The sequence below is a fragment of the Pinus tabuliformis genome, chromosome 5_1 (genome assembly GCF_031772625.1).
Source record: "Pinus tabuliformis cultivar Carrire ecotype Pingquan chromosome 5_1, CPIR1, whole genome shotgun sequence".
In the NCBI taxonomy this organism is placed as follows: Eukaryota; Viridiplantae; Streptophyta; class Pinopsida; order Pinales; family Pinaceae; genus Pinus; species Pinus tabuliformis.
The window spans coordinates 368,861,105-368,885,812 of NC_142305.1; positions in this window are offsets into that span (position 1 = coordinate 368,861,105).

The window sequence follows — 24,708 nt, forward strand, 5'->3', positions numbered from 1 at the left end:
TTGAGGTTGCCCCCCAGGCGGTAATTGGCCACCTTGAGGTTGGGAAACGGGAACTGAACCTGACATCATGTAAATGTCTCCTACACCCAATGGTATATTACCATTGTTTCCAGCTAATAACCCATGATCAACGGGTTGAGGAGATGCCCCCGCAAAGGTACCAGAAAGTGATTGATACCCGGTGGGAACAGAAGGACCGCCGTGTAAGAAAGATTCAGGACTTTGAGTAAACACGGACGACTGACCAGACATATTTACAGGAGTATAAATACCTCCAGGTGGAAAAGGAGTACGAGGTGTAGAAAAACCTACCCCTGAGTTGTCTAAATAATTGGTTAACGAAAGGTACCAAGTAGTACTTCTAGGAGGACTGTAAAAGATAGATTCACGCTCCCTTAGATCAATAGTAAGTTGATCTTCAAGGTTAGAGACGCCTATTTCTTCCTCTGGAGCAAGTTCTTCAATAGCAATCAGACCAGTAGGAAGATTTTCGGTGATAACTCGTTCTATTCTTGGTGAATCTGGAACACTAGAAGTCGGAGTAACAGGTTCAGATATTTCAGGTTCTTCGCCTGTATCACTAGCAGACGAAAAACTACCAACAAGTTCAGAAACTGTAACAGCTTCGGGATTATAACCTGTCTCTAGACTTTGGTAATCTGGATGGACTACCAAGGAAGATTCTCCTTCTTCAGGTGAACCTACTCTACTGCCACTAGGAGGAGTTACAAGGACCTTCAACCCTTCGTACTGACCCTGAACGTCTTCAGGAGATCCACCCCGCGATCTACGAAGTTTCCTCAACAAATCTGTTCCGGTAACAATCTCAGGTGACTTGCCCCGAAGTCTACGGGACTGTCTCGGTAATTCTGCCACAGCTAAAACTTTTAACTACTACACACGAAAACAAAATAAAATCTCAAATCAAACCACCTAAAGTCTCTAAAGAACCAAACAAATTTGAATCACAGGCCTAAAGAATCTAGGGCATCAAACCAAGCACAAACAGTAGCCTTCCAGACCGAAAACGCTAGTTGGAGATGAAACCCAACATCGCCGGATTCAGTACAGAAGTGGCGGGTGGAACAGTTACCCCGGCAACCTGCTTAATGAATAGACCGGCACAAGTTCCTCCACTTTAACCGTCTCGAGTGAAGTGAACCCCCCGGAAAATCCAAGTGAGTCTAACCGATGTCTGCTCTAGGTATAGTGGGATCTTCCCTCCACCGTCACCTCGGTAGAATCCTAAAGATAATGGTCTCTAAGGTTACCAACCGCAACAAATGCACCTAGGGGAACAGTCTACACTCCGACAGCACGCAAGGGCAGAGTATCAAGCTCAATCCCCTTGCCGATTCCTTGACAATAATCCAAGGTTTACCGACAAGTGACCCCTGGCTCCTCGACAATGGTTAATCCGAGGTTTACCGTTTGTAATACGTGTGTGTCTGGCGTCGTTCCCAACGAGGGAGGATTGATCCCCTCACTGGTTCGGACACGAGCTCGTGCTTCTCCTTTAAGAGGAGCTTTCCCAGAGTACAAATGAGACAATTGGATTTATTCTATCACAAGATAAGCTACTTGTTTGGTTTTGTTGTCTTGGAGAGTTAATTACTCTCCTACTCCAAGACACTAGCCTGATCTAAATTGGTGTTTCAGAGCCCTAGTAAATAAAAGTTACTACGTTGATTTTACTTTAAGCGTTAATTTTATGGTTTTTCTTAAAGACAAAAGGTAGCGGAAGTGAAACCAATGGTGTGTAGACTCGACTCAAACCACTACAAAGATGCACCTAAGATGATTTACGCTATTTTTCTCTTTCAATGAAATTCTTAACTAAGAGAGTTGAGAGATGCAAATTTTATAGAAAACAACTTTCTTAGTAAAGACAATCAAAGAAACAATTCTCTTTATCTTTCCAAGCATACAAACATGACCACTCCTTACGTGCACGAAAAACTCTTTTTCTTTCAAAACTCTTCAAATCTACTTGAAACAAAACTTTTCAAAGGAGATGTTTTTGTATTTTCTTTATTTAATAAAGCATATAAATCTATTTTAACAAAAATCAATCTCAAAAGCTATAAAATCTATGAAAACTTCACTCACAAGCAAATCAAAAAGGAAATTACTCTAAGCAAACCTAACGAGGCAAAAGCCTACAAAGATGATTCTAGGTTGTTTTACTTGACCAAAATCAAGTCAAGGACCAGCTAATGCAGAATCAAAAGACTAGACAAAACAAAACTCAAATCTTTTTGTTCTTTTTGTAAAATGGAATTCAATACTCAATCAACAAGCACTTCGAAATTTGCCCAAGAGACCAATCAAAGGTAAGTTGCTCTCACAGGTAGACTTTATGACAGGTCTGACTTCTAAGAATGCTAACAAAACCAGAGAGATCTAAGGCTTGACAACTTCTACCACCAAAGTCACTACAAGACCTACTCAAAAATCAAACCCTAGGGCTTAAACTTCTATGAAATCCACTAAAACACTCAATGCTATCGAAACAAGTTCAGGTGAAGATCTTTGACAAGAGACTAATGGATCTGGGCGGTAAAAACTATGAAAAAGCAAAATCTAAGAGAAAAAATGCAAAAAATGGAATTTTCTCAAATTTTAGCAGGGGACGCAGGCAACCCGTTAAGACAGGTGCGGGCCCGCTCTGTGCACACAGCGACAGTGCGTCCAGGGACGCACTATGCAATACTCAGAGGGTGCGTCCTACTGGAAAATTCAAGAAAAACTAAAATGAAACTAACCCTAAGCTAACCCACCCAAAAACAAAGTCACAGAGCCAAAAACCAGAAAAATAAACCAATTTTCTCAGAGCAAAGTTCATACAAAGGAAAAGACTTTCACATCAATGGATTCCCCAGCGGAGTCGCCAATTTGTCAGGCGGAAAGAGTCGATTGTGCGGACACAACCAACCTCCCTAGGAGCCTAAGACTCTCTAGTGACAAACAAGACAAACAAGAGCAATCCTTCTCTAAACATGCATTTACTATATAAGAAATCAAGTGTTTAGATCCTACCTGTAATCCAACGCTGTTGTAGCAGTCCAGCTCCGCTGATCCGGATGAGCTCCTCCTTCACTTTGAAACCTGCATACACTAACAATCAAACGATTAAATAGCACTTGATAATCTCATAGAATAAAACATATTTAACACATAGACCAAGGAGTACATGAAACAACTCATAAATAACAAGTTATTGAGAAGAATGGACTCATTTGCATTACTAGGTAACAAAAGGAACAAATACAACCTGAGCCTTGGTGTTGTGCAAGTCCCTCCCAGGGTCCATCAAGAGTTCTCCTTTACTTTGACAAAGCTCACCCACTTCCAAATAGAACAAGCAAAGATGGCAATCTCTCCTCACAAGCTTCTAAATGGGAGTCCTAATTCCAACAGCATCTACCCTTAGAAATGTATAGCTTCCAACCTCCCCTCCTTCTAGCCCAATGCCTGTATTTATAGTGCTCAAGAGGAAGTTATTCAGGTCCACCATCAATGGGATAATCCCCTCTTTGGATGGGATAGCTCCCTTATTGATGGGATAAGTTCCTCTTTGGTAGGGGTACATGAACCATCTGGAGGCGCTCAATACACGTCGAACAACCTTCTAGAATGCTCTAGAAATGACCACAAGTAACTTTTTAAAGATGAAACTTGCGCATTTTGACCTTTACAGGGGGACGCACCTGCCCCTTTACATACAGAGCGTCCAAAGACGCAGCTTTTGTGAACATTGGGTGCGTACCCGCAGGTAAGGTTGAGAGAACCTGCGTACCCAGAGATAAATACATTTATAAAGACTTTCTCTCTTTTTGGAGTTTGACATGGAGAGCAGAGGCATAAGACTTGCCTAAGAGGATAGCATGACTGTTGATAGAGCCATACTAACTGTAAATAGTCATGGTGACATTTTTTAGTGTAACAATCCACCTGTAACCCTTGGCAAGAAATGGTATGGCCTAGCACGGTCCCTTCAGTCATCAGGAATTCACATTTTTCAGGACTAAGGGACAGGTTCATCTCAATGCATTTGGTTAGGACTTTTCCCAGATTGGACAATGCTTCCTGGAAGTTGGACCCATAAGGAGTGAAGTCATCCATATAGATTTCCACCGCATCATGGACCAGCTCCGAGAAGATGCTCAAGACAGCTCTCTGGAAGGTAGCAGGAGCATTGCATAGCCCAAAGGGAAGAACTCGGTAGGCAAAGGTACCCCAAGGACAAGTGAAGGTGGTCTTATCTTGGTCTTCCGGGCTGATTTGGATTTGGTTGTACCCGCTAAACCCATCTAGGAAAGAGAAGAACTTCTTTCCTGCCAGTCCATTCAACACTTGATCTATGAAAGGTAGAGGGAAATGGTCTTTCTTGGTAGCTTTGTTCAGTTCTTGGTAGTCCACACAGATTCTCCACTTCCCATTTTTCTTGGGAACCAACACCAGAGGGGACACCCATTCACTATCTGAGATGGGGTAAATGAATCCGGCATCCAACAGTTTTTGCAATTCTTCCTTGACAATGTCCTTAAGGGCTGGATTCATTCTCCTCTGGGGTTGCCTAACCGGTTTACAATCCTCTTTGATGTATATGTGATGGGTACAGACCGAAGGATGGACTCCTTTCATCTCCTTATAGCTCCAAGCAAAAGCATCTAGATGACTGGCCAACAGGCTACACAACTCCTTTTCTTGGGAAGGAGATAGGGAGGAGCTGATCTTTAACGTTCTCTCAGGGCCGAACTCCACATTCTTGACTCTGGGAGTGACAGGGTTGGTTGCACAAAGGTCCACTAAGGTGCTGGCTTGGGCATCCTCCACCAATTTCTCTAAGGATAGTGCACTGGGAGGTGGATTCTGGATCAAGGTCTCAATCAAGTCATCCTCGGTTGGAGGGTCTCTTCTAGTGGTGTCTAGGGTGCACAAAGGTGCCGAGTACACCTCATCCTCTTCTCCTTCCTCCAACCAAAGTGGTAAGTCATGCTCTAAGGAGGGTTGGGCAGGAGGGTATAGGACTAGCTGCTTGGACATAGGACCATTTTTGATGGTCATGTTTCCTGCACGACAACTTATGTAAGCATCTGCAGTGGCTAACCAAGGCCTTCCCAAAATGAGAGGGTATCCAGTAAGCTTTGCCTTTGGTTGCAGAACCAAGAAATCTGCAGGGTATTCCCAAGAGTCAACAGAGACCAAGACATCCTCCACAATCCCTTCGGGAGTCACGGTGGAGCGATCTGCTAGTTGCAGGGCTGTCGAGGTCTTCCTCAAGGAACCCTAAAGGTTGAGTTTGAGCATGGTATCCCTGGTCATCACATTAATGGCAGCCCCCAGATCAATCAAGGTGTGAGGTATAATGGTGCCATTGATGTGGACATCTACTACAGGACTCCTAGGATCTAGGTACTTTCGGCAAATGACTTGTCCTAACATAAGGTCAGACAGTTGTCCTATGACATTGATGGTTGAAGCATCTCTCTTTCGCCTGCCTGGGTGTTTGAAACACTTTTCCTTAGCCAGTTTGTTGTATATTGGCACATCCTTGATGGCTTGGAGAAGTGGAATTTTCACACACAACTGCTTGAGCTCTCCCAGAAGCTCATCCTCTTCTGGGTTGGGTTGTGTGGTGGCTGTTAATCTCTCAGGAAAGGGTGGAGTAGCCTTTGGTTCACTTTCCTGTTTGTCTTCCTCGTCCTCTGGGGGAGGAGGTTGGCGATCCGGAAGAGTCTTTCCAGATCGAAGATTGATCTCCTGGATCTCCACAGCATAGGTAGGGCATGATGTTTCCCCAGTGTATACCTGCTGGGCCTGTCTATTGTTGGGGTTCGGGTTCGGTTGAGCAGGCATTTGAGGTTGCCTTGGAGGAGCAGGAGGTAATGGTTGAGGTTGAACTGGTGGTGGAGGCAAAATGGCGGGAGGAGTGTTGTACTGGGGCCTCCACCCTGACTGAGGTGCATTCCACTGAGGCTGTGGCTGGGCATGTGAGTGATATGAATGAGTAGTGGGCTGAGTAGGGTACTGAGGTGGATAAGACCATGGAGGGGGCATAGACCAGAAAGGATGAGCAGGGAGACCCCAGGAAGGCATAGGAGTAGATTGGTTGGGGCTGTAATAAGCTTGGGGTGCCCCTTGCATTCCCTGCTGGTAAGGTCTAGGTCCTTGTGGCCTCCTTTGGTTGAGGAAATAGAGAGGTTCAGTGGGGGCTTCTGTCCCTTTGTACATGGCTTTAAGCCCAGGTAAGGTTGGACATTGATTTGTGGGATGGTCCTCCTCACACACGAAGCACACTTCAACCGAATTCAATGGGCATTCGTTCTTAGGGTGTCTCCTTGTACATCTAGGGCAGAAGATAGCCAAGGCCCTCTCAACTTCTTCCTTCTTCTGCTGGATCCTGAATGTGTCCAGTTGCATGGCAATGGTCTGTCTCACCTCACTCTTGAGATCTTCTAATTGATTTGCAAACTCATGTTTGGAGAAAGGAATACCAGCTGAGAGGAGGTTTCCTCTACCTCGTTTCCGGGCTGCCCTAGAGTGGTTCCTAAACACAGTCTTGATGTCCTCATAAGGAAGTTGGTAAATATCTCCTCCAGCTAACATGTGAAGGGTATCTAAGAGGTCTTCAGGGACTCCTCGGAGCAGGACCAACTTGAGGGATTCAGGGTCAAGTGTGCACCTGGCCCGTTTATAGCTAAGTTGGAACCTTTCCTCATAATCCTCTAAGGACTCATCATTTCCCATGGTCATCCGAAAGATTTCTCCCTTGGTTTTTTTGGACCTACAGTAGTCCCGGTACTTAGTATTGAAAGCTCGCTGCATCTGAGCCCAAGTGGTGATACTATTCCCAGGTAAGCCCATGAACCAGCGTAATGCTGCATCCTTAAGAGTTGAAGGGAAGAGTTTCAGCTTCTACTCATCTTCAGTATAGTCATAGGTTCGACAAAGGACAACAAACTCAAACAGGAAGGTATCAGGATCTTCAGTAGTCAGTCCATGGAAGTGAGGTAGAGCGGAGGGGCTAATGTTTTTCATTTTCATGTCTCCATTGGTTTCTCGTATGGGGAAGGCACCTTCTATTCTCTCATCTTCTCCTCTATTGTCAGCCATAGCTTCAGATGGGATGGTCTCTAATTCTTCTTCTGCTATAGGATCTTCGTATATCTCAGGAGGTTCACCTATAGGTTCTTCTGGATCACTGTCACCGAAGAAGAGAGAAGGGTGACTCAGTGATGTGGTGGGGGTGTTGGGTAAGAATTTGCCAGTTTTATCTCGATTCCTACGAGGCATGAAATGGAAAGACTTTTTTAATTGCTTTTGTTTTTTTTCTTTGGTACCTGCAAGAACTGAAACAAATTGATCTACAACTACCTATCTTGCTGAAATGAAAATGCAGAATTGAAATGAAAGCAGGAAAGAACTAATCTACTTTGCTCAAATGGAATTGCAGGAATGGAAATGCTAGTCTACGCTTGCAGAATTGAAATGCTAATCTACGCTTGCAAAATTGAAATTGCGGAATTGAAATGCTAATCTATGAAAGCAAGAAATGTCTATGCTACTTTTGCAGAATGGAAATGAAATAAACTACTTGGCAGAAGGCGAAAGTAGGAAAATAGAAGAAAAGCAACAATTACTAATACTTTAACGCTTCCCCGGCAGCGGCGCCAAAAAGATGGTGGGCTCCAGTATTGTAGCAATAATGCTACAACTCCTGGAGATTCCTTCTCTAATTTTATCAACCCGGTAGTTCGTAACAAACTTGGAAGCGACGGTGCTGTATGCACAAGTACTAGCTCTTGTCGCAGCTGTCACTTGGTCAGCTGGCACAAGTCTACTAGGGCTCAAGCCAACTTCTATATGTTCTTAGAAGAAGCTTTTTAAGTGATGAACGAAAGCTATCTCAAAGGAAATTAACCTACTTTGCAAGAATGAACTGAAAGCCAACAAAACATGGAAACCCTAGTAAACCCTAATTTGACCAGCTTAATCCTTACGATGCAATGGTGGGAATGCAACTGCTAAAAATGATGCCATTACTTCTAGTGAGATGAGATGCATGAGTCTAAACTACTTTCATCTGAAGAGAACATGTTTTTGTACTTTTGCTCAAGTGGTTGGAGTTATTATGACTGTGCTTCTTACTGGGTCTTGACTGTGCAGAGGTAGTTCAAGGGGAGGAAGGCTTGGAAAAGGTCAGGAGGACTCTGAGAGGTTCCAGGGGATCCCTAACATCATTCCGCAGAAGTTCACAACGTTCAGATGCCTGGCAACTGTGTTTGCAAGCTTCTACAGGATGTCTGCAGGGGATCCTACAGGAAGCTCGGGATTTCTACAGGAAGTCTGCTAACTTCTACAGGATGTTCTGCAATAGGATTTTTGGGTGATGGATAGGTGAATGAGCTGTAGGGGTAGATAGGGAGGATGAGAGGGGAGCTTGTGATGGCTTATGGACAGAGAGATGAGATGGAGAGGGGGTGTGTAAAGCTGGTTGGTCGATAGAAGGGTAGAGGCAATGGAAGGCCGAAAAGATAAAACAACGTGGATGATAGAAGAGTTGGTGGGCAAATGATCTAGCTGGGAGGTAAGGAGATGGCTTAGGCATGGCTGAGAAGGATAAGGAAATGATAGAGTGGTGCTGCATAGTGTAAATGAAACAAATCACCTCTGTCTTGCACAAAACCGAGAATTCATCAACCTATTCTAACTGTTTTATTAAAAACCAAAGAACAACAATGTAGTTTAGAGAGAAATCATGCATGGTGTTGAAACAAAGAGTTATTGCTCAAGATCTAAATGCATGGATACTTCTACCAATGGAAATATTACTTTAAAGCTTGCATGAACATGTAAAACTGCGTTTTTTGGTGGTTGGCACGGTCTACACTCCCAATCTCTAAACAGAGGTGGAAGTGAGTGTACAATCAACCTTTTCTTGGAACTCTGATGAATTCTAATCCTCCTACTCTAATCTAAACTGCTGAAAGCACTTTATCCATAAAACTAACCTACTTAATCACATCAAGAAATTCGAATCAGCAAACTGTGTTTTCCAAGTGCATGTAAAGGCAAAGAAATGAAATGCTGAAAGGAAAGACAAGTAACAATACAAAGAAAGGAGGCCTATTGCTCTCAGGTTGGGCCCAAACTTGAGAGCTATAGCTCCTCTAAGAACTCAGAATTGAACTCAAATCTGCCTGCCTTTTATTAAAAGATCATAATTGTAAGTCTAACAACATGCCAAAAATGGCTTACAAAGAGCAAAACAGAGCTATAGCTCGTGATTCAAAATCTGCAACAAGGGTTCAAAAGTCTCCATCGAAGGCTACAGCCTCAAGATTTATACATTATGAGGGCCAAGATGGCCTCCTAAATTAGTGGGGCTTGGCTGTCCAACTAAAAGTAAACTGCTGTTCCTTTAGAATTCATTGGCTGCCTTCTAGCTCGGTGGTGATAGCTGTTGGAGCTCGGAGTTGGGGTGGAGATCACAAGGAAGGTCATTCAAGGCTGTGGAAACCTTCCTACAAAACCGCAATGCCACCTTGGCTGTCTCCTTGCCTCCATCTGCGTGGTTTTGCTCCATTTAATGTCAAAAAACCTGAAATAAACATGTATTAGCCACATAGGCATAATGACTGCCCTCCTTCCTACAAATAACATGAATATACTAAGAAATGATGCATAAGTGATAAAAAATGAAGGGTTGAGCAAGGTAAGTAGGCCAAATGAGCCCAAAATGTTACCAAAATTTGGGGCTCATCAACTATCTTATGTTGTAATAGATTTTTATTCCAATATATATGGTGTAGGAACAGTGCTTGATTTCATAGTTTCTACATATAAATCTTTTAAATTTTAATGTTTTCTTCATTTGAAAGAAAGATTGTAGTTCAAAGAGTCATCACTGTCCTTGAAGATTTGTCTAATAGTTAGTGTGAGAAAGAAGAACCATATTTTAGAAGGGTCTATACATAATAATTTCCAACAATATCTAACAAAGTTATTGGTGAAATGGTCAAAGAATTTTGTAGTTTGGAACAATTTCTGGTATTACTGCCGAGAGTCTAAAAAAGTTAAGTTGGTTCTGAAAAAGGTTGCTGGATTCCTCCTTTTTGTTTCATGTACATGCAAGTTGAATCCATTAGTATAAAATTTTGTTAGACACCTAGTCTATTAGGGCTGGTAGGGAGGAATTCCAATAGTCATTGAAGTCCAGGTGACCTCTTGGAAGATGAAAACCAAGGGTCATAAAACTATGTATTAATATGTAAATCTTGTTAATATAATAAATCCACATGAGTTATTCAAATATTAGCTATCAATTTTGTGTGTGTTTGACCTGGTATCATTGTAGGTTCCTCTCTAGCCTACTTAAATGTGTGAAAGCCATTAGTTTTGTGGCCTTAATGTGGGCACCCTCACCAAAATTGTTCCCTCTCTATGCATGCGAATTTTTCCTATTGAAACTACACCTAATCATTTTACCATTTATGTTTTCCATATTGGAAACCTAACGCACTTAGCTACCCCTCTGCCCAGTTTTGTCACAACTCTAACCAATGTTCACCTATAAGTTTTTCAGTTCTATTTAATGCATGTTAAGGAAACATTGGCATATGATGCTTCCTCCAATCCTACACCCATTTCTCTCCTACATCATTTGAAACCCTAGAAATGCACACTACTCTTCTCTAGTGGACTCTCTTATGTCTGTTGTAACCCTATTTACTCAAAATTAACCTTCAAATATAGTCAGCCCTATATTCAAAGAAAATATCATTTCTTTATGTGTAATAATCTCTTACCACCATTAGATGGCATGCTAGCTTTACCAACTGAATATTGTGCATCAAAAGAATTGATAACAAAAAAATTTGCCATGTGTTGGAGAAACCAAACCTTGAAATAAATGTTGCATCACACTTTGAAAATTGTAGCCTCATCAACGGATCCAATCTTTAAGCTCTCCAATAATTCTTCAGACTTCCAAAATAGTTTTCTGCCCCTAGATTCCCACTTCCATGAAATATCCTCTGAACACAATAAAATTCCTTCATGAGGGCTTCCATATCCTAATGAGGGGCACAATGCTGAAACACATCCTTCACCCACCCTAATAGTTCTGATGTCCTCTTACAGGCCCTATGCCTAAAAAGCGTTTCAAATGACCCTATAGCATGCTCCCATATCCTGAACAGTCAATAATTCAACATATAACATCTTAATATGCATATTAAAAAGAATCATCACTTCTTTTAAATGACTAAATATATCGCAGCAAAGAACACAATTAAATTCCTTCACGAGGGCCTCCCTATCACAATCAATATCATAGTGCTAAAACACATCCTTCACCCACCCTAATAGTTCTGATGTCCTCTTACAGGCCCTACACCTGAAAATAATTTTAGATGACCCTATACATGCTCCCATATTCTAAACAATCAATAAGTCAACATATAACATCCTGATATGCATATTAAAAAGAATCGACACTTATTTTAAATGACTAAATATATCACAACAAAGAGGCATATTGACAGTATTAGAATTTATTAACACATTGGCAGTACTAGAATTTGTTTAAATCCTCATCTAGCTAGAATATGATAAACCTAAAATTCTGAAAATTTTGTCAAACTTTATAAAACAAATATATATAATCTTTCATCATCATTTCAATTTTCAATGTTTTTCAACTTCTTCTAAAATTGTAAATTCAACAAATAAGATTGATACTAAATACCATGGAATTTAAGAAACTCGTGATGCATAATTTTCAGTCCCAATTGGATATGTTTCATATCCACCAGGTCAATAATTACAAGACACTAAGCTTAACTCTCTTCTCCAAAACCAACTTAACAAAAACAAGAAATAAAACTAAGTAGAAAACCTATAGGATTTACAAACTCTTATCTCCTCCCCAAAAAATGGTTAAAAGACTAGTACCTATGCTTATTTTTCTAGCATGTATTACACAATCTATGTGTGTCCAATGGGAACAAGTATCACAACCCACCCATTGACAAGTAAAAATACCATACCTACATGGGAAACTCTATGAATTCCACCAAGATGAGACAACATTATTTGGTAGCTTACTCAGCGAACAATTTTGTGATCACATGGAGACAAAACCGCTAAGTTATTACAATAAATTCAAGGGCCTCAAGAAATAATATTAGCATTGTCAGATTCCTTTTTAAATGAAAACAAAAAATACTTATATAAACTCAATTCATGCCCAAGGGTACCCATTTTTAGGTTCTATCATGCCTTGTGACAACGTCAGCTAGCCAAGGACATTAGAAAAGGACTACACTATCAAAGCAAAGAATTAAAGACAAATAATGGCCACTGAATGTGAAGAGCACCAAGAATTAAGCCCTAGTAAAACACCTATAAAACCCCAATTCGGAGGTATTCATCCCATGTCCTTTCTAAAAAACCAACGCTAGGTGATCCTTCCTTCTATTGCATTCATTTAGAGAGATTATCCATTCTTCCACAAAAATATATAATCTACAAAGAGATCAACTTGGAAAATATAATTATCAAAATAAACAATGATAGATGCTCTATACCTTTTCTTATACTGCCTATGCATTGAATTTGACCTATTCTTTCTTTGATGCTACAGGGTCTCATGATTTTGAAGTTTACATATTATCAACCAACTTTGTATTTTGTTTCACCATGACAGTCTATTGTTATGAAATATTTTCAGTAAAATATTTCACTCCTCAAAACCTGGCAGTACTCTTAGCATCCTTTATTTTTCAATATTGACATTAAGGCCCATAGCTTAAGATCATCCATGCACATATATTATGACGTACCAAATTATGGGATATTTCTTAAATCTAACCTAGCTTGCGTATATGTTTTTAAATAGGAGAAGTTATCTTTCTTCCACAATAATTATTGGTAGAGGAACTATTCCATCTAATTCAGAAACCATGGAAAGATACGTCAATACATTGAATTTAACCCAGAATGAAAAAGTAGCCTCCTATGCAAGAATTTGGATGAATCCTATACAATAATTTTGAAAAAGGCCAGTTTCGAAAACCTACTTCCCAAAAAATTCTAAAAGTTGAGAATATGTTTGATATGCACAATCTTTAATGAGCATAGGAACCTACAATGATCTTGTTGAATAGAAAGAAATATAGCAAAGGTAACGAAGATAAATGCATTGAATCAATGACCAAGAGTTTAAAAATATATATATCTTTAATACCTCAGTAAAAATTTCAGATTGCAAAAAAAAGTGGCTTCATCCTATGCAGAAAAAAGGAGTGAAATAACAGATTGCAAAGCATATTCTCTAAAACTATTCCAACTATCTTATGCTGTAATTGATTTTTTTTCCAAAATATATGGCGTAGACACAATGTTTGATTTCATATTTTTTATATCTGAAGCTTGTAAATTTTAATGTTTTCTTCATGCCAAAGAAAGATTGTAGTTCAAAGAGTCATCATTGTCCTAGAAGACTTTTCTAATAGTTAGTGTGAGGAAGAAGAACCATATTTTAGAAGGGTCGCTACACAATAATTTCCAACAATTTCTAACACAGTTGTTGGTAAAATGGTCAAAGCATTTTGTAGTTTGCAACCATTTCTGGTATTACTGTTGAGTTTCCAAAAAGGTTAAGTGGGTTTTGAAAAAGGTTGTTGGATTCCTCCATTGTGTTTCATGTAGATGCAAGTTGAATCCATTAGTATAAAAGTTTTTTATACACCTAATCTGTTAGGGTTGGTTGGGAGGAATTCCAATAGTCATTGAAGTCCAAGTGACCTCTTGGAAGGTGAAAACCAAGGGTCATAAAACTATGTATTAACATGTACATCTTGTGAATATAATAAATCCACACAAGTTATTCAAATATTTCCTATCAATTTTTTGTGTGTTTGACCTGGTAGCATTGTAGGTTCCTCTCTAGCCTACTTAAATGTGTGAAAACCATTGGTTTTGTAGCCTTATTTGGGCACCCTCACAAAAAATGTGCCCTCTCTATGTCAAACGAGACAGGTTTCTATACTTGCACTCTTATTTTGCAAAAAAAGAGAAAAGATGGCTAAATTAATAGTATAACAGAACAATATGAACCCAGTTCTGATATGCACCCCAAGGTTTCCAAGTGAGCCTGATATGCACCTTCAAGGTTTCCAAGCTAAAGTGTAGTCACCAATCTTGAGGTTTCATATTTTTTAATTTCAATATTTTACCTCTAGTGTCCATGTTTTCAATTACATCCAATTGGCCATCTAGATTTAATTCACTGCTACTGTACATAAAAAATCCTTTATATGCAAGCACTCGATATTGAAGGATCTTCCCACCTCACTAAATGTAAATAACTCTATATCAAAAAGGTATCACTACTAGAAACTGAAAAATAATTTCTAAGTTACTACATGAAAGGTTCTTACAAATTGGCAACAACTTTATGGAAATTTCATCAGACCATACTAAGAATTTTAGTAAGAGGAGATCAAATCAGATGCTGAACCAATAGTTGTGGTGGAACAAAACTAGCTTACATGCTAATGAAATAGCACTCCCACTTCTAAACCTATGGAAATAACCCCATCCTAAAATCAAGAACAATGAGAGTTAATCATTGACACTGCTATACCAGAAGACCCCTGAGGTCTCAGCAATGGGAACAAATATTTAGGGAATGTAAGCATCTCGAATCCAAGAGATGCTAGACTTATTAAAGTCGACATTCACTCATGTGGGAGACTCCAATCCATAAATCATGTTTGTGCTAGTTTCTTTGGATAAATTTTTAGAATACGATTTTATAGAAATTTTGTAATAGCATAGAGTTAAAATGTTACTTCTCAATGAATTTGAATCCTAAATAAATTCATAATTTCAAGCATTAAATGGTTATAAATATTATGTACTGCAGACAGCAAGAATGGCTAGCCTATGCCGTAGTTTCGAAGTAAGGTAAATCATTGTTTCTGTAAACAATAGCAGAGATGATGAAATGCGGAGCTCAAACAGGGACCATGAAATGCAGAGCTGGAAGAGAGATCATTTTTACTTTTTCACCATATGTCATGGAAGTCTCTAAAACTAAGGTAATTTATTTGGCCAAAAGTAGCCAAATACCAATAATCAAATGCAGCCTTCTTCTAGAAAGGCTTGCAGAAGTTTCTATTACAACATTTAGCATTAGTAAGTCACCCCTATATCCACCAAAACCAATATAATTTTTAGTTGGTTGTCTGGAAAATTACACGGGTGAGCAAGACTGGTGGAATTTCACCTATGGGGGCTTATCGACCTGCATGCAGCCCAGAAGCAGAGAAAATTTGAGTGCACATCTAAAGATACAAATAATACCAAGAATTATCCAACAGGTCCTTTCAAGCTAGCTATGTTATCAGAAATTGGAAATCGAAAGGGAAATGTGTTAAATTTGGCAACTAGGGCCAAATTCCACTTTGGGCAACTCCTTTGAATAAGATAATTAATTTTTTAAATTCCTCTTTTCAAGAGGACCAAAATCGACCTAAAGATCATTAAATTTAGATAAGGAGAGATATATTTTTGAAATTAAACGCACACATGTGAAACTTATCGAGGTCAGCTTGGAGTTAATTTTACAAGTTAAACAACTATCCTCATCCTGTAAAAGAGAGTGCCCTCCAACCTCATTTGAGCACCTCACACACATTTTCTTCTCTTTGAAATGGCTGCAGAAGGAAGGTATCTCCAACGAAGGATGAAGGGCTTGTTTGGTGTCATGACAGGGTTGTTTGATGGGTTGAGTCCCTTAGGAAGAAGGCAAATCCTCTTAGGGTGAAGTCTGGGCACATTTGTGGATTGATCTAGGCTTATATATCTTGTATTGCAGGTCTGAGTTGTATTTAAGGTTGACAACTAGCATAAGGATAAGTTGAAGTGTGTGGGTGTAATTTTATAATAATAAATCTCTCTTCTAAGTGGGCCGAACCTACTGAAGCTCTTCGCAAGCTGGCTGTAGATGTTACCATGTTGATTAATAGGTTAAGAGGGTATGCATCTACCCAGGTGGGCCGCAGTCCCAATTCTATGAAGACTGGTAGACGTGGAGACCTATTTAAGGGCTGAATTAAGTGTAGAATTGTACTAGAGGGAGGTCATGTTATCATGAAGAGAGACTGAAACAATATAAATGTTTTTTGGATATGTTTGTGAGGGCTATTGTAGTATTACACATACCCTAACTAGGAGTTGCTATCATCCACACTAATCTCGAGCAATTTCTTGAGCAGAGATGATGTGGTTGGATAATTTTGGATGCTTGTTGGATAGATTGAACAACTTACAGTAGCTTCTTAATGAATTGCAGGTAACCCTAACCAGACACAGTCTCCTCAGCTGCATGACATCAGGAACATCTTGACTGCTCCAAAACTACAATTGTGATTGGACCATCTACCTATCCAAGGGTTGTGATACTGGATCTACAAATTGGCAAGTCATTTTTGACTTTGAACTATTGTACTCTCTCTCTTGTGCCATATTCTTGTGTTTTCTTGTCTTGGCTTGTCTTCAACAATTTTCATTTATGTTCTTTCCTCTGTTACTGTCAATATGTGATTGCTAATTGAAATGAAATTGATCGATAATTGAGCTAATAAGGAACATTGAAGTAATTGTCCTAAGAAAAGAACATGTTAAACAAAACTTAGAAAAATGAGAATGAAATAAGAAATAAGGACAAAGGATTTTGGGGATAATAATTGTTAGCCCACTCCACTTGATTATTCATGTAGCATTGTAGTGTCAAGATGAGAATGGGGACAAGAAATGGGTATTCTGGTAGTCAATGCAGTGTTAGGAATTAATTGAAACCAAAGGGAATGTGATAATTTCAAATTCATCAGGACCTCCCAAGGAAGATGATAATGTGAGTGTCTATTGGTCATGGATATATTTGAACCGAGTCAAAAAAAAAGTCTCTTGCAGAACTTGGATCCATTACCGATTTGATATATGAAGTCTTCCCATAAGTGGAGAGGGAAAATATACCCAATATAAAATGCCTACAAAGCATAAAACCTAAAAACACACATAGATACCAAAAACAAAATAGATATGGCCTTGAAAAACCCACATACCTTCTTTTGCAATTCTTTCCTTCATCACCTCCATGTCTTTACCGCTAAACTAAACCCTCTCAATTCCCTCACCAACCCACACATAGGTGTTCTTCTTTTCCTCCTCTGTAAGTTCATTTCTCAGATTAGGACCCATTTTCATAATCATGCCTTGATCCTTCCTTTGTTTAGGTGCAATTTGCAAAGCCTTACACGATTCCACCCCATTCGTAATATCACCCAGATTAGCTCGAGCTACAATCCCCTCTTGCCCATTCTTATCACAATAAAATGATCCAGAGACTCGCCCCTTGGTATTATTCTCCACCTTGTGAGGGTAGATGGAGGTCACCAATCCAGAATTTTAAGGCTTCATCTTGTTCATGATGGTGGCTAGAGCTTTCCGATCAGATAAATCAGGTTGTTGCGCCGTGAGGCCGCCATATATAGGGATAATGGTTTTGTCTGCAATAACCATCAAATAGTTTATTTACATTATCATTAAAGGCGGTGGAAAGGAAGAAGAGGCGTCCATTGGGGTTCTATTTTGTATTTCCATACCTTTTTTTATCTTGGCATTTTCCTTCTAGAGGGTAGAAAGAGGTTGCGTTCTGACTGCCATTTCTGGTGGAAGGCTCCAATATGGCGATTAAGGCTTTGATAGGTGTGTCTGACTTTCCATGACCACTATATATAAGAAAATTCCCACCCTTCTAGGAATTAATAATTGGTTTTGTTAGCAGAAGTCCACTACCCATTTGAGCCAACCCACCACCATCTGCCATGAGCTAAAATTTACACCCCAATCCATCACCACTCCCTTGTCTTATCATTCTCTCCAAGCTTCCAGGTGACCACATGGTCTCCAATTTTCTTCACCCCAGTGTGGTCAGGTCTGAGAATGAGTTAGGCAACAAGATTTGAGTGACTTACACGATCAGAGCCAGGTGAAGGAACAAAGGGTGTGAACATGGATGAAATTGTTATAGGAGAAGCAGATAGATTGTGAATCATTACTAACAATCCTTTGCATTCCCTCCTATCTCATTCTTAGTATTGAACATTTCCAAATGGGCATAGCCAATGTTTCTTGTTTCTACTATCATGTTGCATTAAACTGAATAATAAAACATAATCAGACATTTCACTTCTAGCATAATCAAACCATTCCCCGTCAAAAGGGATTGAGAATATTAACAGAAATTTTCACCTGATATCTCTTTTTCTTATAATGCCCTTCAAAACCACCCTATACACCTTAGGAGATCTCACAAACACATCTTATCAAGGTACAAAATTACCAAATTTCTAACAACGATTTTCTTAACACCACACAAGAGTACCCTTTAGCTTATATGCTTTGAATGAATGTAACATTATGATTTATCTCAGAAACTAGACTCCCTCTGGATTTTGGGAAGATGTAGTTCAAGCTTCAAACATAACTCTAGGTTTATTATATATACATGTTCTTCACATGGGTTGGGGGTGTAGGAAAATGCCTTGGCAGGTGCAAGAACATGGCTTGAGAAGGCCATGCCAACCAAATCAAAGTTTAATTTCTTGCAATTTTTCTCATTGCATCCTTGGGGACTTGAGACACTCTATCACTCTCCCAAAAGGATATAATGGTGTTTGTATGAACTATAAAATCCCAAGCCATTCAATCCACCTCTCTGTCTCTACTGATTGAATTTTAGTAAAATAGATCTATCATGGATTTCAGTTGGGATGATAAGTTGACAATTGTTCAAAACATTGTCCTAATTTATAACCAATTCACCTACTAACCTCAAATTTTTAATGCTATTCAAAACAGTCCACTGATTTGTCTATCCCTCAAAGGTAATGATGTTATATGTCTACAATATTTATAATTTCACTCTTCCTTTGTGTTTGAATGTGTGTTCATGCATGGAAATGTCATTGATTATGACAAAACATCCAGAAATAAGAAGAGACATTGAATACTAACCATAATTTTGACCTTATGTGAGAACTGAACTTGTAGATGAAAATCGGTCATCTGATATTTCCCTGAATCTAAAAAACTTGAGTAGTTGATGTGATGTCCCCATCAAATTAAAACACATATCCAAGGTATGGTTGTGCGCTATCTAGCTTAAATTTTCCAATTGAGACGTATCCACTGTGGAAAACAATTGCTTTCTCATGGGTGCCCTCTAGGTCCAAAGGCACTCTTAATTTCCTTTAAATCTTCTCCAGAGACACACCATAGGTTGACCCTTGCCTTCCTGCATAACTACAATCTCCAAGCATGGTTTCTAAGACCCAAAACAGGAAGAAGACAAATTATTCAACTCAATCTGCCCAAGATGGAAGGTGGCTGAGATGTTAGTGACACCTAGGCTAGATGACCTTGGGAAAATTAGGCGACTACTACATTCTGAGGGGGGAGATTGGAAATCCTAATATCACAAAAGCATGGAGAAGTAGTAGGATGGATGCTTGTTCTGGTAGGCTTGGATGATATTAGAATCCTCAATGTCAACCCTCCAATCAAAACCTTCACAAATTAGAAAGGATCTATTATTTTGTTCATCTCTAAATGCATTCCCCACAATACCCAAGAAGGTCTAATATTCTATCAGATACTTCTATGTATCCAAATAGACAAGTGTTTGGCTCTCAATGTATTCCCTGGGAATGCCCAAATAGGACTCTTAAACACAGTTAGTATACTTTAAATACAATCCTTGTGATGCCCAAATAGTCCCCAATACAAAAAGATATCTCGTGTATTTAGGACTCCATTGACAAGCAAAAAATATCCTACAAAAACCAGAATGATGAGGATGAGGATGTAGACTCATTTATGGATATGTAGTTAGACCTAATCCATATCTGATCCGGATTTAAACAGGAACGCAACAAATTACAGAGATAACCATAAATACAGAGATGAGATAACCATAAATACTGAGATGCAGCGGAAATAATACTTCATTTCATTAATGGAAAATACTGAAATCTGCTTACAAACAGAAATGGAAAGAAACCAGCTAGGGCGATGGTAGCTTATCTCTGAGAAGAGATGTGGCGGCTACATGCCTCTGAACTGTTCCGAACTGTGTTACAATGAGGCTCGAAGGCCTATTTATTGTTGAGAAACAATGGAAAACCCTTCACATTCCAAAACCTAACCCTAGAAGATGAAACGCCAAATTGTGGGCCCCATTTGGGTAAATTGGTACATCAATTTCCCGGGGTCGTAACTTTGGCATACGATCTCCGTTTGACGCGTACGATAGCTCGTTAGAAAGATCTATCCGAGTACCACCACTTTGGGAGGCAAAATTGGTCCATGGACCCATGTTGCCCCAGATTCCCAAAAAAACGTCGTTTAGGGCCTCAAAACGGCTCCGGAAGTTCAGGACCCGAAAAACTGCTAAAAATAGTAAATTGTGCTGCAATTTAGGAAACTGAAAAGACTGAAAGAGACAATTGTGGGGGTCCAAATGGGATAGGTGGGTGGCCACCAACATCCACCTGGATCATTCCTCCCCCCTTAGGAAGCAATGGTCCCCATTGCGTTGAGTTCCTCCATCTGCTGAACTTGTCCTGTAATCTCTGATGTGTCCAGTAATGGTGGGAAGCATGGTCGACGATGGTCCACATTGAACATTTGGTGCAGGCGAAGGAATGGAGGAATGACGTGCTCCAAAGAATTGTTCCCCATAGCCTTGGTACTGCTGTAAGGACCATGTTGGAGTGGTCTGAGCTTCTGATGGGTTCTGGTAAGGCGTTCTTTCTGTCGATGCAACCAGACTTTGTTGCCCACCTGAAACTTGTGTGGTACCCCTGTGGGTGAGGAGAAGTCGTTCCTGTGTTTTGTCATGACCGTATCCCTTTGTTGCTGTTGCTGCGTGGAGGAACCCTTTGCAGGGGTCATGGATGTAGCAACGATCTTCCCCTTACTTTGGGAGTGAACTAGACAGATGAATTTCGTAGTCTGTGATATGAGCTTGCTGCCTTTCTTGGTAGTGATCAAGGATGTGGCAGTAGGTGGGGCTACCTCTGGTATCCTGTATAATGAATTATTCAAAGAAATAATAATAGCACGAGGCCTTGACTCATACATAGCATGTCGCCTCCACAAGTATGGTTGGCCTAATAATACATCACAAACATCCAGAGGTGTAACATCACACAATACCTCGTCTGTGAAGGGCTTGATGCTGTATGGAAGGCGGCACTGCTGGCGAACTTTCAGATCTGGTCCTTCGTGAAGCCACCCGATACTGTACGGCTGCGGGTGTGGTGTAGTCGGTAGGCCCAACCGCTTCACAACCTCTGCTGAAATGAGGTTCTTTTGGCTGCCACTGTCAACAATGAATTGTAGCGGCGAACCCTTCACCCACATCTGTGAGTGGAAAAGACGCTCCCCTTCCTCTGGAATTTCGGGCTCCTCTTTCTGGATCTTGGCGGTGGCAACAGTGGCGCTGGGATCCGCATCAATGATTTGCTTCCCTTTACCATTCCCCTTGTTGGGTTCTGGCTTAGGGTCGGAACATGCATCTGATTCGGAAGCCTTCAACTCAGCCACCAGCGACTGCTTGGTCCGACACTCACTTGTGTTATGAGTGGGACTCTTGTGGAACTCACACCACTTCCCTGTGTCCTTCTTCGGCTTCATGGTGTTGTTCTTTTCTTGCGGCTTTGACGGGTTGTCTTGGGTCACCCCGCCTTGGCTTTGTCCTTTGGGCTTCGGATTTGCAGATCCAAAGTCTCGCTTCTTCTGTTTGAACTTTTGTTCTATTTTGACAGCGTATCGGTATGCTGTGCCGAGTGAGGAGATGTTCAAGAACACCATCTCTTCCTGGATGTATTTGTGCAGGCAGCCGCGGTATTTGAGTACCAGATGCAGCTCAGAATCTTTGATACCCAACTGTGTGCGAAGGGTATGAAAAATGTTTGTGAACTCCGGCACATCTTGGTCTCGTCCCTGCCGCAGTGTGGTCCATTTGATGTATTTGTCGTCATAGCTTCCGACAGGGTAGTACTGCTCCTTGATGGCATCCCGGAAGTCATTCCAAGTGGGTGCGGCTGAAAATAGTGAGCCTGTACTTTCATCCTTATGGTCGCAGTAGGTTTCCCACCAGTCCTTGACGTGGGGGGCTGCTTTGAGAAGAGCAAAAACAATCTTTTCCCGACTTGAAAATTCGTGAACAGAAAAATACCCATCTAGCAGATTTAACCATTTATCTACAGCATCTACATCTATTTGACCCTCGAAGATGGGGATTTCAAAATTAACTTGTACCTTGAAGGGTGTGGCATTTCTAGAGTCGCTGTTGGAAGCCGATGTGTCGCCTCTGGGTAGCTGCTGAAGGATCTGCGCAAAGTTATCCATCATCGCGTTCCTTTGCCGCTCGAGCGTTTCTTCGAGCAAGATTTTGATAGGATCTCCTGCCCCCTCGTCTTTCTTCTCATCCGCCATGGGAGGCCGTCGAGATTTGCGAGGCTGGTCTTGCAAAGGTTCGACTAGTTCAAGCCCTAACTCCTTATATCCTGACCTCGTTGGGGACATGCAAAGAAAAACAGAGAAAAAGCAGACCGCTCTGATACCACTGATCCGGATTTAAACAGGAACGCAACAAATTACAGAGATAACCATAAATACAGAGATGAGATAACCATAAATACTGAGATGCAGCGGAAATAATACTTCATTTCATTAATGGAAAATACTGAAATCTGCTTACAAACAGAAATGGAAAGAAACCAGCTAGGGCGATGGTAGCTTATCTCTGAGAAGAGATGTGGCGGCTACATGCCTCTGAATTGTTCCGAATTGTGTTACAATGAGGCTCGAAGGCCTATTTATTGTTGAGAAACAATGGAAAACCCTTCACATTCCAAAACCTAACCCTAGAAGATGAAATGCCAAATTGTGGGCCCTGTTTGGGTAAATTGGTACATCAATTTCCCGGGGTCGTAACTTTGGCATACGATCTCCGTTTGACGCGTACGATAGCTCATTAGAAAGATCTATCTGAGTACCACCACTTTGGGAGGCAACATCCATCCATGGACCCATGTTGCCCCAGATTCCCAAAAAAACGTCGTTTAGGGCCTCAAAACAGCTCCGGAAGTTCAGGACCCGAAAAACTGCTAAAAATAGTAAATTGTGCTGCAATTTAGGAAACTGAAAAGACTGAAAGAGACAATTGTGGGGGTCCAAATGGGATAGGTGGGTGGCCACCAACATCCACCTGGATCAATATCATCATATCAATAAGCGATCATTGATGAGGCAATCAATTTTGTATTTTTATTTATCCTTTTTGTACAATGCATTGAGGTTGTTATGGATCAATAATGATGTATCATCCTCATAATGATAATAATAATCTATATCTCTGAATTCTGAAGCAGTAGCACCTCACCTCTTTGTGAAACAGCTAATAGCATTGATAGACCTAATATATTAAATGACAAATGTATGATTCAATAAACAACTGCTATCCATCAGAACATATTCCAATTAAATAAATAATTTCAAGAGCTATGAATGCAAAGCATATTCAAAGCTAAAATTTAATTCTGAGGTTATCATGTCAATGTTAAAACTATGAAATGTGTTTTAAAATTACTTGCAATTCAATGCCAATTGACCCAATTATTGATCTAGGTGGATATTGGTGGCCACCTGCCAAGTCCACTTGGACCCCCACCATTGTTTCTTTCAGCTTTTTAGTTTCCTTAATTGTAGCACAGTTTACTATTTTTAGTAGTTTTTTGGGTCCTAAACTTCCGGAGCCATTTTGACACCCTAAACGACGGTTTTTGGGAAAACTAAGAGCAACATGGGTCAATGGACTGATGTTGCTCTTCTCAAAGTTGTATTTCTCGGATAGATCTTTCTAATGAGACATTGTGCACATCAAACGAAGATCATATACCAAAGTTACGACCCCGGGAAGTTGATGTACCAATTTACCCAAACGGGGCCCAAAATTTGGTGTTTCATCTTCTAGGGTTAGGTTTTTGGATGTTTAGGGTTTTCCATTATTTCTCAACAATAAATAGGCCTTCGCGCCTCATTGTAACACAGTTCAGAGGCATGTGGCCACCACATCTCTTCTCAGAGATAAGCTACCATAGCCCTAGTTGGTTTATTTCCATCGCTGTTTGTAAGCATTTTACATTAATGAAATGAAGTATTATTTCCACTGCATATCTGTGTTTATGGTTATCTCTATGATTTTTTGTGTTCCTTTTTAAATCCAGATCAATGGTATTAGAGCGGTCTACTTTTTCTCTATTTTTCTTTGCATGTCCCTAACGAGGTCGGGATATAAGGAGTTAGGGCTTGAACTGGTCGAACCATTGCAGGACCAGCCTTGCAAATCCCAACAGCCTCCCATGGCGGATGAAAAGAAAGATGAGGGGGTAGGAGATCCTATCAAAATCTTACTCGAAGAAGCCCTTGAGCGACGAAGGTATGTGATGATGGACAGCTTTGCCCAGATCCTTCAATGGCTACCTAGGGGCGACACATCAGCTTCCAACAGCTACTTGGAAACGCCACACCGTTTAAGGTACAAGTTAATTTTGAAATCCC